Source organism: Balaenoptera physalus (assembly GCF_965194825.1).
Source record: "Balaenoptera physalus genome assembly, chromosome: 12".
In the NCBI taxonomy this organism is placed as follows: Eukaryota; Metazoa; Chordata; class Mammalia; order Artiodactyla; family Balaenopteridae; genus Balaenoptera; species Balaenoptera physalus.
In genome coordinates, this window is record NC_138897.1 from 4,250,861 (window position 1) to 4,269,576 (window position 18,716).

General features: G+C 42.2%; 1 protein-coding gene across 4 annotated transcripts in view; it reads right to left on the minus strand.

The window, feature by feature from the left end:
• The window catches only part of ZNF407 (zinc finger protein 407), a 519,604-nt gene that overhangs the window by 152,267 nt on the left and 348,621 nt on the right, over window positions 1-18,716 (minus strand). The gene's annotated exons all lie outside the window — the stretch shown is intronic.

Sequence of the window (18,716 nt, forward strand, 5' to 3'; positions counted from 1 at the left end):
TATACACTTAAATTAGAAAGGAATAAAAAAATGCAAGTAAGCCTGTATCTAACTGTTTTGTAACAAACAGGCTCGAGTTATAACTTTTAGTCACAAAGATTAATTAGTTCAGATAATTTAGAAGTAAGATCCAAGAAGACTGCTTTTTACCAATCAATTATAAGTCATGTTGACCTTCTTGCCATCCTTTCCTTGCTTAAAAATTTCAGGCAGGCAAGAACCTTGCCCCCTCACCTCCTACAAACCCCAACACAAGCACTTCACCCCGGCAGGTGTGCCTCCAGGTCGGCATCTCTGCCCAGCCCGCCCAGCCCCAATTTTCTTCCTGCTGATTCCTCGCTAGGGGGCTCTTTCTCAAGGGCCCAGTTCACAGAAGGATCCTTCGGAAAGCCTTCCTGCCCCAGGAGTTTAGTTCTTCTCTGGACTCCTGGATTCTGCTGACTATATTTCATTTAGGGCCTTTCTCCCAATGAAAGAGTAAATTTTTCACAGAGTTTCTTGGCTGCTCTGGCCAAAGTAAGTGAAGCGGAGTGGGGTACCCTCCTTAGAGAGCGACCTCTTTCTTCTGCAGGTTGTGTCACAGCCCTGGTCAATGTCCCCCTCCCCCCTCGGCCCCCACTGTTAACTGTCCAAATTCCCATGTGTCTCCAGAAAGCCATTTTCAAGTAAACAAAAAAAAAGTCACGTTTGTAGAGTCCATCTGGATAAAAACTTTGGCTTCTTACTTTTGTTTCACCTAGTTTCACTCCGAAATCCACAACTTTTTTCTTTGGCCATGGGTCCTTATAAAAGTAAGGGCCACCCTGGCAGGGGTGAGACCACTGGGAATCAGGCTCCAGGCTAACAACCTGCGGGTGAGTCTGTCCACCTCTGAGTTAGATTCTCCATGACACAGCAAGCAGCTGAGGCCGGGCTTGCTGGAGACCTTGAGCACCTGGTCATTCAACAGGTGCCTCTCAGGGAAAGGACACCTGGAGGACTCCCGTGATTAGGAAGTACGCATCGGCACCCGGGGATGGAGCCAGCACCCAGGGATGGAGCCAGCGAGAGGACCATCTCTGAAGGCAGCATAAATCTACAAGCATGCAAAAGGCTTGAATCTGATCCGGGCATATTAGCTACTCAATCAACAGTAATTATTTGTTTACATTACCTGGGCCTTATCACCCTTGCCTTTCCCCACTAAGAAACAGATCAAAGAGATCACTCTCTTCACAAACCTAAGTTTATGAAATGCCCTGAGGCCTGTTTCAAGGCCAGCTTCTTTCATTTCCTCCTTCCTTCTTCAACGTAGAGATTCGAAACTCAGAGAAAAGGGACACTGGACAGAATGGAATGGGTTAGCCTTGATGCTGGTGCCAAGTTCACCTGGGAGAAGTGGTGAACTATGCAGCCCTACAAACTAGTCCCACTATTTTTCATTAAAACTTTTTTATTATAAAAAATTTCAAAGATATTAAACTAAACAAAATAATATAATAAACTCTTGTGAAACATCACCCACTTTCCACAATTATCAACATTCTCATATTCTTCTACTCTCACCTGAACTCCACTCAATTATTATTATTTATTTTTACAGTATTTTAAGGTAAAATTTGCATGCATGAAAATGTGCCAATCTTATCTGTCCAGTTTAGACAAGTGGCCGCACCATGTAACCCACCTGCTGTCTCTGGACAGAACATTTCCATCACTGCAGACAGTTCCCTGGTTCCTGCCCCTTCTCCTCTCCCCACTCAGAGGCAACCGTTGTTGTGGCTTTCTTTCTTTTAGTCTTTGATTAGTTTTGCCTATTCTAGAATTTCATACATATTGATGAGTACAGGACTCACAGCTTTCTGGGTATGGTTTCACTTGTTCAGCCTAATGGCTGTGATTGTGCTGTGGAATATATTAGTAGTTCTTTTGACTAAGTTTTAAAGAAGAAACGGACAGAATGGCTGGCACAAAGGTCCCAGACAAAACAACAACAAAATCTGCAAGATGTCCCCCTTAAAGGCTTCTCCCACGTCACGTCACTGTCTTGTGCTGTGCCTTTCCTGACTTTACAATTCAAGACGTTCTACTTCATTTCTTTAAGTTCAAGATATCACTGATGTAAGATGCAATTCTGATTAGAACAAATTACCTGGACAATGAAATACCACTCAGCGATAAAAAAGAACAAAATTTTGCCATTTGCAGCTACATGGATGGACCTGGAGGGCACTATGCTAAGCGAAGTCAGTCAGGCAGAGAAAGACAAATACTGTACGCTATCACTTATGTGTGGAATCTAAAAAGTACAACAAACTAGTGAATATAACGAAAAGGAGCAGACTCACAGATACAGAGAACAAAAAACTGGATACCAGTGGGGGGGAGGGGGAGGCACAAACTACTGTGTGTAAGATGGGCTCAAGGACGTACTGTACAACACGGGGAGCAGAGCCAATATTTGGTAATAACTGTAAGTAGAAAGTAACCTTTAAAAACTGCATAAAAATTTAAAAATTAAGAAAAAAAAAAGAACAAATTACCTGGGATTTCTGTTTTTAGAAAAAATATAAGCTAAAAACATTGTTGCAATGTTGAGTGTGGCAATACATGACTCCTTTCTCCACAGTACCGCACGGTACTTAAGAGTTGGGTTCTGACCTCAAATTGAAGGGTTCAAATCCAGGCTCTGCCACTTGTACCTTGAACAAGTTACTTAAACTATCTGCGTCTGGACTTGCTTTACTGTGAAACAAGGGCAATTCCACTCTTACAGGGTTTATGAAGATCAAGTGCTTTCATAGGTGTGAGAAGCTTAGCACAGTGTTAACAAGTGCTATTATTCCAGCTTGCCATTGGCACACAATTCCTTATTTCTCTTCCTTAATCCAGCCTCATGGAACAGTTATTTCAATGTTATCAACACTTAACTAGGAACTGAGCCACTGAACAAGGGGATACATGGTTCAGTTTTCCTTGGGCACTTACATTTAAAAATAACCTGGTGCAGCCAAATATATTTAAAAAAAAATCTGTTAACAAATATGTATCCTTAAGTAGTGGAATACATAGGGCTGATGCCTTTGAGCTGGGGGATTTTCATTTACTTGACTACACCTACTAGACCTTACAGTTTGGTTACGTCCCTGTCTATCACTTATTGCCAGTGGATTAAAATATGTGCGACTACCAGAAGGTGTAAGATAATCAGCTGTGAATCAAAAGGACAAGATACAGTGGCTTGATGTAAGAAAAATAGACAAAAATAAAGAGTTTTTCTCTATACCAATAAAAAATGATAGATAAATAAAATATAATTGAAAAATTCTACACACAACTGCTACAAAAATATTAACTATACAGGAAAAATAATTGGTTGAAGGACTAAAAACTTGAGTAACTGGTGAGAAATAGTGTTTCTGTAAAGGAAGTTTTAAAATTATAAAGAGGACCATTTACTTACAGTTTACCCTGGAAGAATGTATGAAACAAAGGAGAAATGAAGGAATCGGTCTTATTCAATATTAAAACCGAAATGCATAAGAAAGAAAGTGGGTCACTGATAGAAGAGAAGAGAGGTAAGTGTATGGAACAGAATAAAGAAACTGTGGAGCAAATAAAATACATGTGGGAACTGAACAGGAGATAAAGGTGGCATTTAAAATCAAAGAGGGAAAGTACGGACCGTTCAATAAATACATTGGGAAAATAACTATGTGGGGAAAAAATGAAGTTAGTGCTTTATGTCAGACTTTATACCAAAATATGTTCCACCAAGTGGATTAAAGGTTTAGATTTGTAAAGACTGAAACAACAAAAATACCAGACTGTAGTAGAAATGTTCCTATAACCCTGAAGTAGAGAGGTATGACACTAAAGTCAGAAATCACACATATATATTTATCTTAAAAACAAAAAAAATCATTAAATAAAGTTAAAAGAGGAACAAGAATTCACATAGTAAAAAATACAAATGACGAATAAACATATGAAAGAACGTTCCATGTCACTAGTAATCGTAAGAGCTTTTCTGCTGCACATATTGGGATGTTGTTGACATGAACATGTAGGAGAAAGTGTGGTGAGAAGTCGTGGGAAACCGGGAGCTGCAGATGCTACCTTGGGGGCCTCTGGGCACCAGTTACCAAAGGACTTGAATCAAGAGCTCGTGGACTCTTGGGTCCTTGTTGTAGGAAGTCATCTTGAGGAGCCGGGAATGGACACAAGGACGCCCATACTCTCCGGGGCGACCCTCCACGGGCTCTGTCACCTGGCAGCTCTGCTGGGACGCGTGGAGGGGGCACCCCTCGTGGAGGCTCTCCTGGCCGCTGGCACGGGATGACGGCGCAGCTCTAGCCCCGCAGCCCGTGCTGTCCCCCAGGGCCTGCCTCACGACTGCGCTCACAGGGTCATCTGAATAGGGATTTAGTGCCCTGCTCCTCCACCAGGCTGTAAGGCCCACGGGCAGTTCTGACCTTTGTCAGCGCTGTGCCCGCAGCGCAGGGGACAGTGCCTGAAACACGTCAGGCATCCATCCAATAGACACCCGCTGTGCCCTTTCAGTGACTCGCACGAAGGTGATGAATAAAGTCCCCACAGGCGCCCCGCTGCCCACGGCTCGTGCCTGAACCCCTGAGCAGGGCAGGCAACGACCTTCACAAGTTGTTCTCAAGTTCCCTGTCCAGCCACTTGCAAACACAGGGCCTTTGACGAGCCATGCCACATGTACCCACTCTGAGCCCCTGAGTTTGCAGTGATGACTCCGCCTGCCTCGAATGCAGGTCCCCCACTTTGTCTAGAAAACACCTTCAAAACCGAGCTCCTGGCTCCACACACTGCAGCAAACTGAGTGAGCCTGTCTGTGAACCCTGAGGCACTGGATACAAATGCCCCAAGCACTTCCTGTGTCTTGCGTAATTACCTATTCACATGTTTTTCTCCTGGACTAGATTAAGAACTCCTTGAAGGCAGCAGCTGCTTTTTTACTCTGTACCCTGGCTCATAGCAAAGCATCTGACACATAGCAATTGATCAGAAAGTATTTGTTAACATTACTGAAAAAAGTATTTAGATACTTTAACAAATTATTTCTAAGAATAAAGAACATAATGAAACTTTTTATTTATCCTTCACGCCACTCTCAGGGAAGGCCTTCACCACAGCTTCCTATGAGGATCCCAGACTTTATTTAATCGAGATTCAACCAATGGGAATTCTGAAAATGTCAGTGCCACGTCCTAATGAAGAATCACAACTCCTATGGACCCACCATTCACGTTAGTTTTCTCGAATACACATCCCCCAGGCGAGAGGCACGTCTACCCCACCAGACACCAGGTAGCAGCTCACCTAGTGCAATAAGCTGGATGACATCACAGGTGTGGGGACTGAAGACTTTCTAAAGTTTCCCACTTGTTCAAGGGCACCAACTCGAGTGTGTACGGCTGATGAGAAAGCAATTCTAAGTATAATTTAGGGGGGAGAAAAAGACATTTTAAAGCTTTACTTCGAAGAGACAAGAGCGTAAATTTAAAATTCTGCTTTCTGGAGCAGATTATGTGGGTGGAGCTGCAATTATGTTCAAATAAGCAGATAGCTGTGATAACCTCAGAAAAAAATAAGACGATCTATGTCCAGGTTTTCAATCTTATTAATAAAATTGAATTTTCTAAATAGCTTATAATTTAAAAAAGAATAAGTCTTTCTTAAGGAAAAAAAACTAAAATTACCAATTTAATGAAAATATACCAGCTAAGTTTGGAACAGGATCGGGGCTGAATCAGATTGTTCAACATGAAACCTCAATAAACAATAGCTCAAAAAGAAAAAAAAAAAAAGCAAGTTCTTTTGTTTTAGAGGCCACAAATGCAACAGAAACAAAATATAATAAAAAAATGAAAATTCAGGTACCGGAATTATGCATTTCATACTGAATAATTATTTCTGTACTGCCTGTAAATCCTCTCCGGTAAGCTGTGCATCTAAAACTCATCGAACTGCCAAGGGGTAAACGCAGCCCCATCCATCAAGCAGCCACTTGACAAATACATTCCATAATAGAAGTTTATTTTTATGGGAGGCTGAATCAAGGACTTTCCCATGCATACAAAAACTTGTCAAAATTATTTATGAGTCTTGCTGAGACACACAATATGTCATATCAAACTCCTATTTTCCTTCCAAGCACAGACTGTCAATATCTTGGCTCCTATCAATAACGTGGCCCACCGCTGATAGAGGCCACGGGAGCCGAGGTCACCAGCCCATCCCAGCCGCCGCCGGAAGCCGTCTCTAAGCTCAGTGCAGCTGAAGGAGGCCATTTACCACCTCGATGAGGGGCAGTTAAAGGAAGCGCTTGGGACTGCCCTCAGAGGATTTGCAACATAAAGTAAAATGGAAACATATGCTTGAAAAATTATGGTTGATTACGGCTGAAGTAAAACAAAAATAACAGTAGATATTTCATCTTTTATTTTACACACAAAATATTAGTTAAGGCCGATAACACGAATGCTGGAAAACCATGACGGCAGCCTATCCCCGCTGAAATTCCCATTCTGAAGGAGCCGGGACGAGACCTGCTCTCGGAAGGTGAGCGATCTGCTTTGCGAAGCAACATGACTTGGCTCCGTCCCTCCAGATACTGCTAGCGTTTTACTCACGAGGAAGCATTCCTCTTTAGCGGATTAGCCTTCCATCCTCTGTCACTCTCCCCAACACAGGGGGCTCATGGAGAAGAGTGGAAACTGCTGAGTGACCCCTGAGATAATTTACAGCAAAAGGAAAATGTATTCTTATTTTTCAGCTTTGGGGGCGATGAAAACTACAGTCTCCTAGCCTAAATTAGCCCTGGGAACTAGTCAGCGACAGCAAAAGCGAAGCACTTCTTAGCAATGCCCTTGTTCTACGAAGAAGTGTGTTCTACCACTGCAATTTCATGCTGGTGCTATGACATGAGCCACGGAAAGGCCGAGAAGCCCGTGAGTTGACCATGAGAACACCAGTCAGACTAACACCACAATGGTACATTTTGGAGGCACAGGGTGGGCAAAAATTGCAAAAAAGGGGCTGTTAAACCTTTGCTTTATTTCCTCAACGTGAACAGAAATGCACACTCGTGAAATCTGCCTCACAGCCTCACTGCTCTGTTCCCATCCTACCCCTGTGGGGTGAGAGGGATAAGCAGCTGCCAGAATTCTGAGAGGCCCCCAGGGTACCACTCCCTGTCCTGCTGTAACCTGCTCAGCCATATTCTAGGGCAGCGAGAGCGCAGCCTGACCTCAGACCAGATGACTTGATAATTTTCATCTCGAGTATTAAGAAGACTCTTACTCAAATCTGGCTCAGAAAAATAATGCACAACACAGAAAACAGTGTCTGTACTTGGAGTGGAAAAATACAAAGCGAGTGCTAGGCTAGAAATGTATGATGTTATCACCTGCACTCTATTTAAACCACTGGTTTGGATGTGAAAAAGTAACTTTTAAGTAGTTTTCCTGGAATGCCTAAATTCAACAGTACCAAAAATGGGTGAAATGACAGAAGTCTACTTTTTCCTGTGGAAATGTGACAACAAATCACGGGGGGCGGGGAGGAAAGGGGTTCCCTTAAATCATTTCATTTCTCTGCTCTTCCCAGCGCTCTTCTGAAACAAATTCTGAACAGAGCCCCACCCAAGGCTACCAGAACCTGCCCAGGTGTACTTTTGATAATACAAAAATAGGCTCGGGAGCTGTTTCTCCAGCTCTGGACACTGTCCCGGGCCGTCAAGCAGAGTCAGAGGCACAGGTGGAGAGAAAGCGTCTAACCCCAGCTCGAGAAAGGAGACTGAAAACACAGCTCTTCATACATTTGCCAGCCAAGTCACTCCTTGAAAGTGAACAGTGTGATGACGCAGTATCTTTAGACTTTCAAAACAATTATCTGAAATAATCGGAATATGCTTCAGTTGGGAAAGCCGTGTTTCTTCAGAAATATTGAGTTGATGTTGCTCAATAAATGGAACATGGCTACGACTTTCAGGTAAAAACAGATAAGAATCCGGAGGTTTGTGTCCCAAGAACAAAGCATGAACTTCTATGTTCAAGCTGAAGTCAACATGTTTCACTGAATTTCCAATGAATTGCTACAAGAAAGCGAGCGGGGCAAAGCCATCTTTATCTGTGATTCTATTTCGTAAGCTTCTCAACCCATGAGGCCGGGATTAGGCCCCTTTCTAAGGATGGGGTGGATGAGGCCTGGAGGGTGGTGACGATCCAAGGTCACATGGCTTATAGGTGACACTGACACCCTCACCAGGCCGTGCTCCTTCCTCCCATCTCCTCCTCCCAACACTGACAGAGCCCTGAAGACTGCAGGGGCTCCCAGGGAGCGGGCAGGCGAAGTGGGAGGAGGACGGGGAGGAAGGGGGAGAAAGAAGGAGAAAGAAAAGGAAAATCTATCACTGAGAGTGGCTTTGCCTGAGGAAAAGTGCCAGCACCTGCATTCAGAAACCTCTGGTCAGACCTCTCTTTCTTACATTATTTCAATCAGGAGGAGCTCCGCAGTCAGATTTCACAAAGGGACACACATCAGGAAGAACAAATTCACGCTTTCACACGCAAGCCCTGTGAGGTGAAAACTCAGAAGGGAACCAGGCTCTGAAGACGCCGTCTGCCTGGCAGAGTGAGCCCGGCTCAGCCCACAGCCACCCTGCTCCGCGCGTCCTCCCTTCACGCCCAGCTGAGACTTCATCCCTGCGCCCCGCGGACGCGCATCGTGTATCCTGAACCTGCTTCACCCTTCGAGCTTCGGCATCCGACCAAGACCCAGCCCGTGCTGAATGCGGAAGAGTGCTCGTCAAGGCCAACCCTGGGCTCTTTTATTCCTGAAAATTTCCTGCAAAGAAACATCTCCAGTTCAGGTTTCAGGAAACAGGCTCAGAAGAGCGAGGTGACTTGCAAACCCCGCACAGAGCTGAGACGTGAGCCCAGTTTTACGTCTGCCTCCGGAGCCTGCGAGCCCGCCCCTCCTCCAGCACACCGTCCTCATCAGTAGGGAGCAGGGTTTCGGACCACGTGACCCTGCTGGGGGCCGTCCTGGGCACTGAGGGACGCTCAGCAGCCGCCCCCCACCCAGCCGTGATGTCCCAGAATGTCTCCAGACATCGCTAGGTGTCCCTGGGGGGCAAAATCACCTCGGGTTGAGAACCACTGACCCAGGAACTACACAATCTACCTCACTTCTGTTGCTATTCTCTGCTCCATCTTTACCAAATACACTGGCAAGATTCTGAATTCTCTGTGGCTACTGCTACTCATGTCTGGGTCCAGTTCCTTCACGTTGGCAGAAGCAACAGCAGTAGAGTTAGGTTTCCAGGTAAAATACAGGACTTCAGTTTAATTTGATTTTCAGATAAACAACAAATAATTTTTTAGCATATGTCTCAAATATTGCATTATTTGTTATTTATCTGAAATTCAAATTGAACTGGGTGTCCTGATCTTATCTGCTAAGTCTGGTGACCCCATATACAGGGTTGGGAAAAACGGAATCTCCCCTCATGTTTACATGTTAATGGATAGAAAATCAGTGTTGGAGACACAAACTTTGCATTTCAGTTAACTTTTGAGAAAGAATTTTATTATGTGTGTTAAATGTATTGTTTTCCTTTTGCATCTATTAGTAACAAATACTAACCTACAGTAGTATTTGTTATTTCCTTAACACCTGGTACTTTTCCTTTCTATTTAACCTAAAATTGCATTCCTTGCCCAGAGAAGCTGCCAACTGTTGTCTAACAATGGTTTGTAATTTAAAAAAAAAAAAGAAAGAAAGAAAGAAAAAGAAAGGTCTCCTATCTTTAACATATATCCATTAAAGATATATCTTTCTGGCTCAAAATTTATGGTAAGACCTTAAAGGTTCTCAGTCCAATGCCAACTTGGAAGTGTTTCATAACATCACAGTATTCTACTTGTAATGTTATGTCCCATTTACTGCTCTCCCAAATCTTCTTATACTTTAATGGTAGCTTCATTATTCTCAGAAAACCACAAACTGCCTAGAGTTTTGCTTAATTTATTCCCCATTTCATTCACCTATCTTCTCAAACTTCATCTTCTTAAGTCAACGTCAATTTTTCCCTTGCTCCCACTTAAAAAAAAAAGCCACACATGAAAACACAACACTAAAATAACTCAAGCATACAGACACATGCAGTGGAAAAGATAGGTCTTCCTTAAGAGCTATGCACGTATGCAGACCCACTAACAGATACGTGTGTATGTACACACACACACACACACACACACACACACACACACACACAAAGGTTTATACTTCTATAAGGAAAATGGAATAGTACACAGGTTTCTGGAGTTCTGTTCTGTTCTACATTATATGACAAACGTTAATGACGTCATGCTTCGCTTCCTTCATAGAACCTTCCTAACTGATCCAACCATGCTGGTCTTGCCGTGCTGAACTCCTAGTGTCCCTGACAGTCAACACCTCCGAACTATCTGCCCTCACCTACCCTTCCCTTTTCCCTCCCGTGCTAGGAACTGGAAAAACAAGCATGACCAAGGCCTGGTCCCTGCTCCCGAGGAGCTCAGGATCTGGTGGGACCTCATATCATGGGCATTGATGATACTGAATAGAAATGACTCATGTTTAGCAGGGAGCTTCAAAAAGCCCATTCTGGAAGTGATGACTAATGGACCACTCACTCTGGGGGTGGGGGAGCGGGGAGACAGCAGCTGGAAGGACAGCTTACCGGCCCCCATGGGAGGCTCCGAGCACGTTAACCTGGTGTTGGTGTCATCATCGTCTGATTATTACAATCAACCTCCAAGCATCTTACGTGCACACATGTTATCTTTCCAGCTGAAGCACAATTAGTTCATACTTCCTAGTATCCATAATACTCTTAGCGTAAGGTTGAGTACAAAGTAGGCAAGTAAGTATTAATAATTATAATTTAATAGTGAATAAAATATTCACATTAATAAAACAGATAAAATTTTATGCAGAAAAAAGGGAGTAATAATGAAAGAGTAAAAACGCGTAGATCTTTTATGAACTTAAACCCAATGGCTAATTCTTAGTATAGTCACTGCTTTAGCCATCTGAAGATTTGCCATACTTCTTCTCAAGGGAAAAGTTAACTAATGAGAGCATTGACACACGCACAGCTTTTATTTCTGAAAACCATGCTGGTCTGAATCATACGAGGTTGATGATACTTGAAGAATACCAAGAAAAAGAGACTGTGCCTTGACCTGGTCACCTGGTGACAACAGGACGTACCGTGACAGCGGAATAACCTTCACTCTTTGCAACTGTAATAACTTTACGAATTGCGAAGCACTTGTACAACCATTTTCTCTTTTTATTCTCCTAAGAATCTTGGGCTAGGACTGTATCATGCCATTTAAAATTATTTCTGAATAGTCAATACATTCACCAAGTTCAAAACTCAAAAGGTACAGATGAGTATTCAGTAAAAATAAACCTAAGAGAATAAAGTAAAACTCAGTGATAATCTACATATAATGCATAAAAAAGGAGGAAAGAATTTTACGGAAAAATGGGCTGGAGGGCACATAGGTACTTTGACGCAGCAAGGTCCTCTGGTAGAAGGACAAGGGATCTTCCCTGCTGCAGGAGGCAAGAGGCAGAGGCAGGGCTGAGAGACAGAGAAGGAAGGGGCTACAGGAGCTTCCTTTAATTCAGGAAGTACCTGTACTTTGTGCTTTCACTTTGCCTTTGATGAGCTAGGTGGGTAAAGGAAGGAAAAGGAAGGAAAGTGTCCCTGGCCTGGGGGGAGTGAGACCTTACTGACAAGAAACACTGCCCCACAGAAGACAAGGAGTCTCATCTCGGCAGTTAGAGGCCTGCGCTCCGATTCCAGCTCTGCCCGGGTGGGCGGCGAGGCCGTGGGACCAGTCCCATCAGACAGCTGGCCCAGGCTCCTCATCTGGAAGATGAAGATAATAGCTCGCAAATCTCCCCCGTACGGCAGAGATGACAGGAGGTGACGTGTGCAGGCGCTCTCGCCAGGAGATGCTGGACAAATACGCGAGGCGCCAGGATCACAGGGAACAATGGAGAACGGCACAGAGTACGGGGATCCAGCTAAGATCTGGGAGGAACACATCTTAGGAAAAGGTGAAGCCTTCAGGGCAGACGCGAGCAGGCAGCTGGCCCTGAAGGCTGGGGCGTCTGGACTTGGGGGGCGCGCGCAGGAGGGCCCTGGGGCTCGGAGCCGAGCGACTTCAGTCGTGTCTCGTCTGAAGCCTCCGTTGCTTAGGAAGCCCCTTGGAGAAGCAGAGCCGCCGTGGCCAAGGTCGGCGGCCGGCCAGCCAGTCAGACACGGGCTGGGGCAAGAGCACAGGAGCCGTGAGCTTGTGCCGCCCAGACGGGGAGAATAGAGCGAGTTTAGGTGATCACGGAGCGTCTGCACAATTTTAACAGTTACATACTTATTCTAGCAGCTGGCAGGAAAGAGGTGAGCCAGTCTATCAGATATGTGATAGCGCAGGGCAGCAGAGACGGGGCGGAAAAGCAAGACTTCTTCACTGAAGGAGAGGACATTTCAGGCGTGCAGAGGAAACAGACTCTGCTCACAGAATTGGGGGCTGAAGTGACTGGAATAATAGGATCCCGAGATTTTGAGCTTAAACAACTTGTATTTTGGACCAAAATGAGCTCTCTTCTTCGGGGAGGCGGGTAAGGCAGGGGTAGAGGTAAAGAAAGTTCCTTTGGGAAGAAGACAAGTAAACTGCGTCCAGTTGTCCACACTGAACAAACGCTCACAGCCCCAACCTTCACAGTTTTGGGGAAGAAGAAAACAGCCACAGCTGTCACACCGTTTTCTAATGAGGCCTCGGTCAATAGTTAAGTCCCAAATGTTCCAAGGTACAAACCGTGGTGGTTCAAAAATTCAGTTGGAATGGTCAAAATTACCCTTTCATGGGATCCAAAGGATTCCAAGGGAAAAAAACCCTGAACTCACATATGCACGGTATTATTTTGCTTTCTTCTTTAGGATGCTACACTTTACCTCTGAAATTTTCCTAAGCAAACATTTCCCTTTTCCTTTTGTTCAGCTGAGTAACTTTGTTAGCCGCGCCATAGGACAGGCAGAAACTGCAGGGCTGGTAGAGGCCCCTAAGTGTGAAGCTCTTACAAGGGTTGCACCTGATCATTCCCCAAATTGTTGAGTTGATGGGGTTCGTGTAGCTGGTTATAAATTGATAATCTAAATTAATTAATTCAAGCAGAAATCGATTTTGTAACTCCTAGAGAGCTTGTAATAATGCTTACCTCCCACTGCTAGCTGCATTCTCTGTTTCATAAAGCTGGTCGGAAACAGCTGGATTCAGGTGACCTGCTAGCTCATTAAATCTGTTACATGTTCCTTCTAGTAAATGATATTAAGCTGAAATGGCCTAACATTGATTTTTTTTCCCTTTAATTTTATGACAGAAATAACCTAATTTGTAACGCAAAATAACAATCTCCTTGGATTACTTTACCTTGTTAAAATATTTTATGCATTTTTCATTTACACAAAGGTAATGGAAAAACACTTAAACTATCTGTTACTTAAACCACAAGAGATATGTTCCTGAAAGTCTGATAGCTACAAAAATGATTGTCTCTTCATAGTCTTTACTTTATATCTGTAATAAAAGGCAGACAATTCAATTCATTGGTTAGTAAATAAAGTACGATACAGTTTTTATTTTATTTTCTGTGCATTGCTAGAACTAAAATCAGATGGCTTTTAAAATCCATTTAGAAATAGGAATCATTACTTTCCTTCCTCTTTCTAATCTAAAATGTCTAATGTCCACTTGGAACTTCACATTTTCTTCATCAGCAGAAGCTGTAACCTAATTCTAAATCCCATATTAAAAGAGTCATTTTCCAAGCTATCCTTGCCTCTTGTTCTGAGATTGAGTAATGAAATCAGAACACCTGCCTTTTGTGCAGGAGACGATTAAAGGCATTTCTGGTAACCTCCTGATTTCCTTTCCTTTTCCTAAATAAATTTTAAAATAAAAACGTCCAGGATGCCAGAACAACAGAGGTAAGAAATGTCACAGGATTCTAAGTGACTAATCATTTTTATTGCTATAGTAAGTGATAAGTGTTTCTGAAATCAGGGAAGGTGAGTAACTGAAGTCCCAAATCCCCCTCCTCTTCAAATGCTCTAACGTTTACACAGGGGGCCACACTCATCAGTTTACAGCCTCAAAAGCTATAACTTAAGAACTAAAATAATGCTTGTTGGCCTGCCTTTCCTATAGAAACCACTTTACAGCACAGATTTTAAACAGGCTGATCAACGTAAAATAAGATCACTAAATCTGTAAACATTTTAATGCTGAACACTACTTATTTAGTGTTTAAAATGAACTTAAGTATTTTTCCAAATACTATTTCTAACATTGAACATATCATGTGATGTTATTTCAAAAGAGTTTACTTTAAAACCATCCAAAGACCGTAACTATTTATATCACAGTAGTTAAAAATGGAATTTTAACACAGTAAGAATAAATGGCTTTATACTCCTAAACTTTAAAAAAAATTCTTTAAAAATTAATTTTTATTTTGAGGTGTACATCTCAAGATAAAAATAAATAACACAATCACTCACTTAAAATGCATGTGGATTTCTTTGATCTAACACAGAGGTTTTTAAGGAAAAAGGAAAAAAAAAAAGAGAAGAGAGAAAAGAAAAAGAAAGCCCCCAGCATCTCTTAGGCTAGGTACGGCGTGTGTCCCCCCAGTCTATCCAGTGAACTGCCCAAAAACGGTGGTGAAAAGATAAAGCATTATCACCTTCCCTTCTGGCATCTCCCACCCAGCCCTCTTCCTGAATGTTCTCCTTAAGAAAGAATGCAGAATTCATTGATTATATCTTCAAATTTTTTTTTTTACAATTCCAAATTCTACAGATCTATTTTCCAAATTTTAAATAGGAAAACTGAGAATAATATGAATGAACATTAGTGGAAATCCAGTTTTATAAATCATAGACAATGAAGAACATTATAAAAATATTTTTATATAAGTTATTTCATACCCTAAATAATTCTTTCCACTTTACTGTTTAATTCTATATATTGGCATATTATTGAGTATTTTAAAATAAATTTTAAATTTTACAACAGTTTTATATTTGCAAAACAGTTGGCAGAGCTAGTACAGAGGGATCTCATCTAGAAAAAACAGAGAGAAAACAGAAATACAGCTAACGTATAGTGGGATACAAAGCAGCATGACCCAGAGCTCCACACGTATTGTCGGCAAAACAACTGAGGAACTGAAGTAAAACACTCTCAGGTTTACTGAGAGTTTTACTGTCAGTGCTCAGTTGTCCTGACAGTGTAACACCTGATGCTTTACCTTGCACTGCCCACTTTACAACCCACCCACACAAACCTCGACCGGCCCAAGACTGTCACTCTGGCCCAATTAGTGCAGAAGCTTCCTGACCAGCCTCGGGTCCCCCTTTGTGATCTTCCCACCTGCCTCCCAAGGAAGCCGGGATGCCATCCCAGCTCCCACCGCCAAGGCCCTAGAAGCCCTGACCTCCTTTCACACTTCTCTCCATTCACCCAAGATCTGGCTGCACGGTCCTTCTTTAAAGTCGGCCTGACGGTCTCTAGGACCTAGAGATTCATACAGAGTGAAGTAAGTCAGAAAGAGAAAAACAAGTATCGTATATTGCTTACATGGGAATCTAGAAAAACGGTACAGATGAACAAAGATGATGAGCAAAGCAGAAACAGAGTTACAGATGTAGAGAACAAACTTATGGTTACCAAGGGGGGAAGCGGGGGAGGGATGAACTGGGAGATTGGGATTGACACATATACACTACTATGCATAAAATAGGTAACTAATGAGAACCTACTGTAGAGCACAGGGAACTCCACTCAGTGCTCTGTGGTGACCTAAGTGGGAAGGAAATCCAAAAAAGAGAGGATATATGTATACGTAGAGCAGAAACTAACACAACATTGTAAAGCAGCTATACTCCAATAAAAATTAATAATATTAAAAAAAAAGTTGGCCTGAAATAAATACCCAACCAACAGAATATTTGGAAAGTGAGTAAATTCACGGTCTCAAACTACTTTTCCCAAAAGAAGTCAGACAAAGCAAATACATACATCAAATAAATAAGATTTCTAACAAGTTCTTAAAGAGAACGTGGACGCAGAACCCCAGCTCATCATTCCTGTAACATCTGAATACCAGGCAGTCTCCTGGGAATTTCGCTGCCTTTACGTCTGGGTAGTCGATAGATCAGTCATCAACTTCTTTTTTTTCCTTATCACTCATAAAAAACTATCAATACTTTGTCGTCAAAATCACTCCCAGAGTTTTGTCCAAACTCTCTGCTGACAGCCTGCACTTGCACTCAGGAAGGCTGCTCAGTGACGCCCTTCTCTGATGGCCCTTTATACTCGGTCCGGAATGCTACTGCCACCTTCTGTAAATGGCTTCCTGATGGGGGACACCTGTCAAAGGTGACCAGCCATACGACAGCCCCACCCTTTGAAATCTACATAGGAACCCGTCATCCAGCAGTAACGACCCACACTCCCTGTAACGTCCGCCCTGCCCTTTCCCAAGCACTTTCCTTCCGAGTGCAGGATTCCCGAAGTGTCTCTAAAAATTTTTATTTTAAAAACTTCTGTGGTTCTTCTCAGTTATTCCTTCATAGGATATTTGCAGGATTTTCAGCAAACAGTACCTTGACCCAACTTGGTATCTTGTTTATTTTTTGTAACTTTTTAATCAGAAATAATTTCAAACTTACAGTTTACAAGGATGGTACAAAAAACTCCCCTACACTTTTGTCTGGCTCCTGGCTGTAAACGTTTTGCAACATTTGCTTTATCTACTCTCTCTATATTTACACACATTATTTTTTCTTTTATGAACCATTTGAGACTAAGTGGTTCATAAAAGTGATACCCTTTTACTTCTAAATATTTCACTGTGAACTTCCTAAGGACAGGGACTTCCTCTTCAAATTCCATCAAACGTTCCAGTAATTTGAGCCAAAACTCAAAATGAACAAAGAAAAGAAAAGAGAAGAAAAGGGAAGGGAAAGGAAGAGAAGGGAAGGGAAGGGAAGAAAAGAAAAGACAAAAATTCTGGTCGAGGGTCCACCCAGCCCGTGTGCTGCACTAAATGTCAGGCCTGATCGCCCCCGTTCTGCTGGCATGGTTCCCAAATCTCCTGATCACACTATGCTCTTGTCATTTATTAAAAGTCCTGACCAGTCATTGAGTAGAATGTTCCTGTATGTGAGTTCACCTGATTCAAACTGTTTTTACATCCTATAACTACGAAGCATTTTCCACTCATTTCAAGCTTTTAAAACCCAGCTCAAGTTATATTTTTCCAGAGAGCTTTCTTGATTAGGGAATACCTGTTCACTGCTACTAACTTGCTGAGTATTTTGTGTTTCACTGTTTAATATTCCAGATTCCATCTCATCTCTTAAAACCAGCTTTATTGAGGAATAACTTGTAGTCAATAAATTAGACACATTTTAAGTGTGTAGTTCAATGAGTTTGACAAATTTACACAGCCCTGTAGCCACCACCAAAAATGAGATATAGATAGAATATTTCCATTACGCAAAAAGGTTTCCTCATGCCTCCATCCCAGCCCCAGGAAACCCCAGATCTGGTGTACATCACTATCCATTAGGATTGCCTCTAAAGGACTTTAAATGGAATCATACAGTACTTACATTTTTAAAATTTTTTTTTATTTTTTTGGGTCTGGTGTCATTTTGCCTTTCCATTCATCTGTTGATGGCCATCATAGGGGTTATTTTTAGCTTTTGGCTATCATGAACAGAGCTACTATAAACATTCACATATAAATCTTTGCATGGACATATGCTTTTATTCCTCTCGGGTAAATTCCTAGGAGTGGAATTGCTGGGTCATATGGTTAGCAAGTATATGTTTAATTTTATAAGAAGCTGTTAAACTCTTTTCCAAACTGGCTGTGCCATTTTACATTCCCACCGGCAACGCATGACAATTCCAGATGCTCCACATCTTCACTAACATTTGGCATACTCAGTCTTTTTAATTTTAGCCATCCTAGTGGCCGTACAGTGGCATGTCATTATGGCTTTAATTTGCATTTCCTGATGACTGGTGATGTTTAGCATCATTTCATGGGCTTTCTGGCCATTTGAGTATCTTCTCTTACAAATTTTTTATTCCGTTCTTCGTCTTCTTAAAACTGAGTTTAGGTTATACTTTGTGTATTCTGGATCCAAGTCCTCTGTATAGCAAACACTTTCTCCTAGTCTGTGGCTTAACTTTTTATTTTTTTCATGGTGCCTTTTGAAGAATAGAAGTTATCAAATTTGATAAAGTCACATTGATCAATATTTCCTTTTATGAGCTGGACTATCTGTGTCGTAGCAAGGAAACTTTGCTTACATGAAGGTCAAAAAGATCTCCAGTGTTTTCTCTTAGAAGTTTTACAGTTTTAGCTTTTACATTGGGTCTATAATCCACTTCAAGTTAAGTTTTGTGAAGAGTGTGAGGTAAGGGTCATGGTTCATCTTTTGATTTTACTCTATGGATATCCAAATATTCCCATGATTTGTTGAAAAGACTATCCTTTTCTGCTTTGTATTTTTGCAGAAAATCAGCTGTGGCTGTGTGGCTTTATTTCTATCCTTATACCAAAACCAT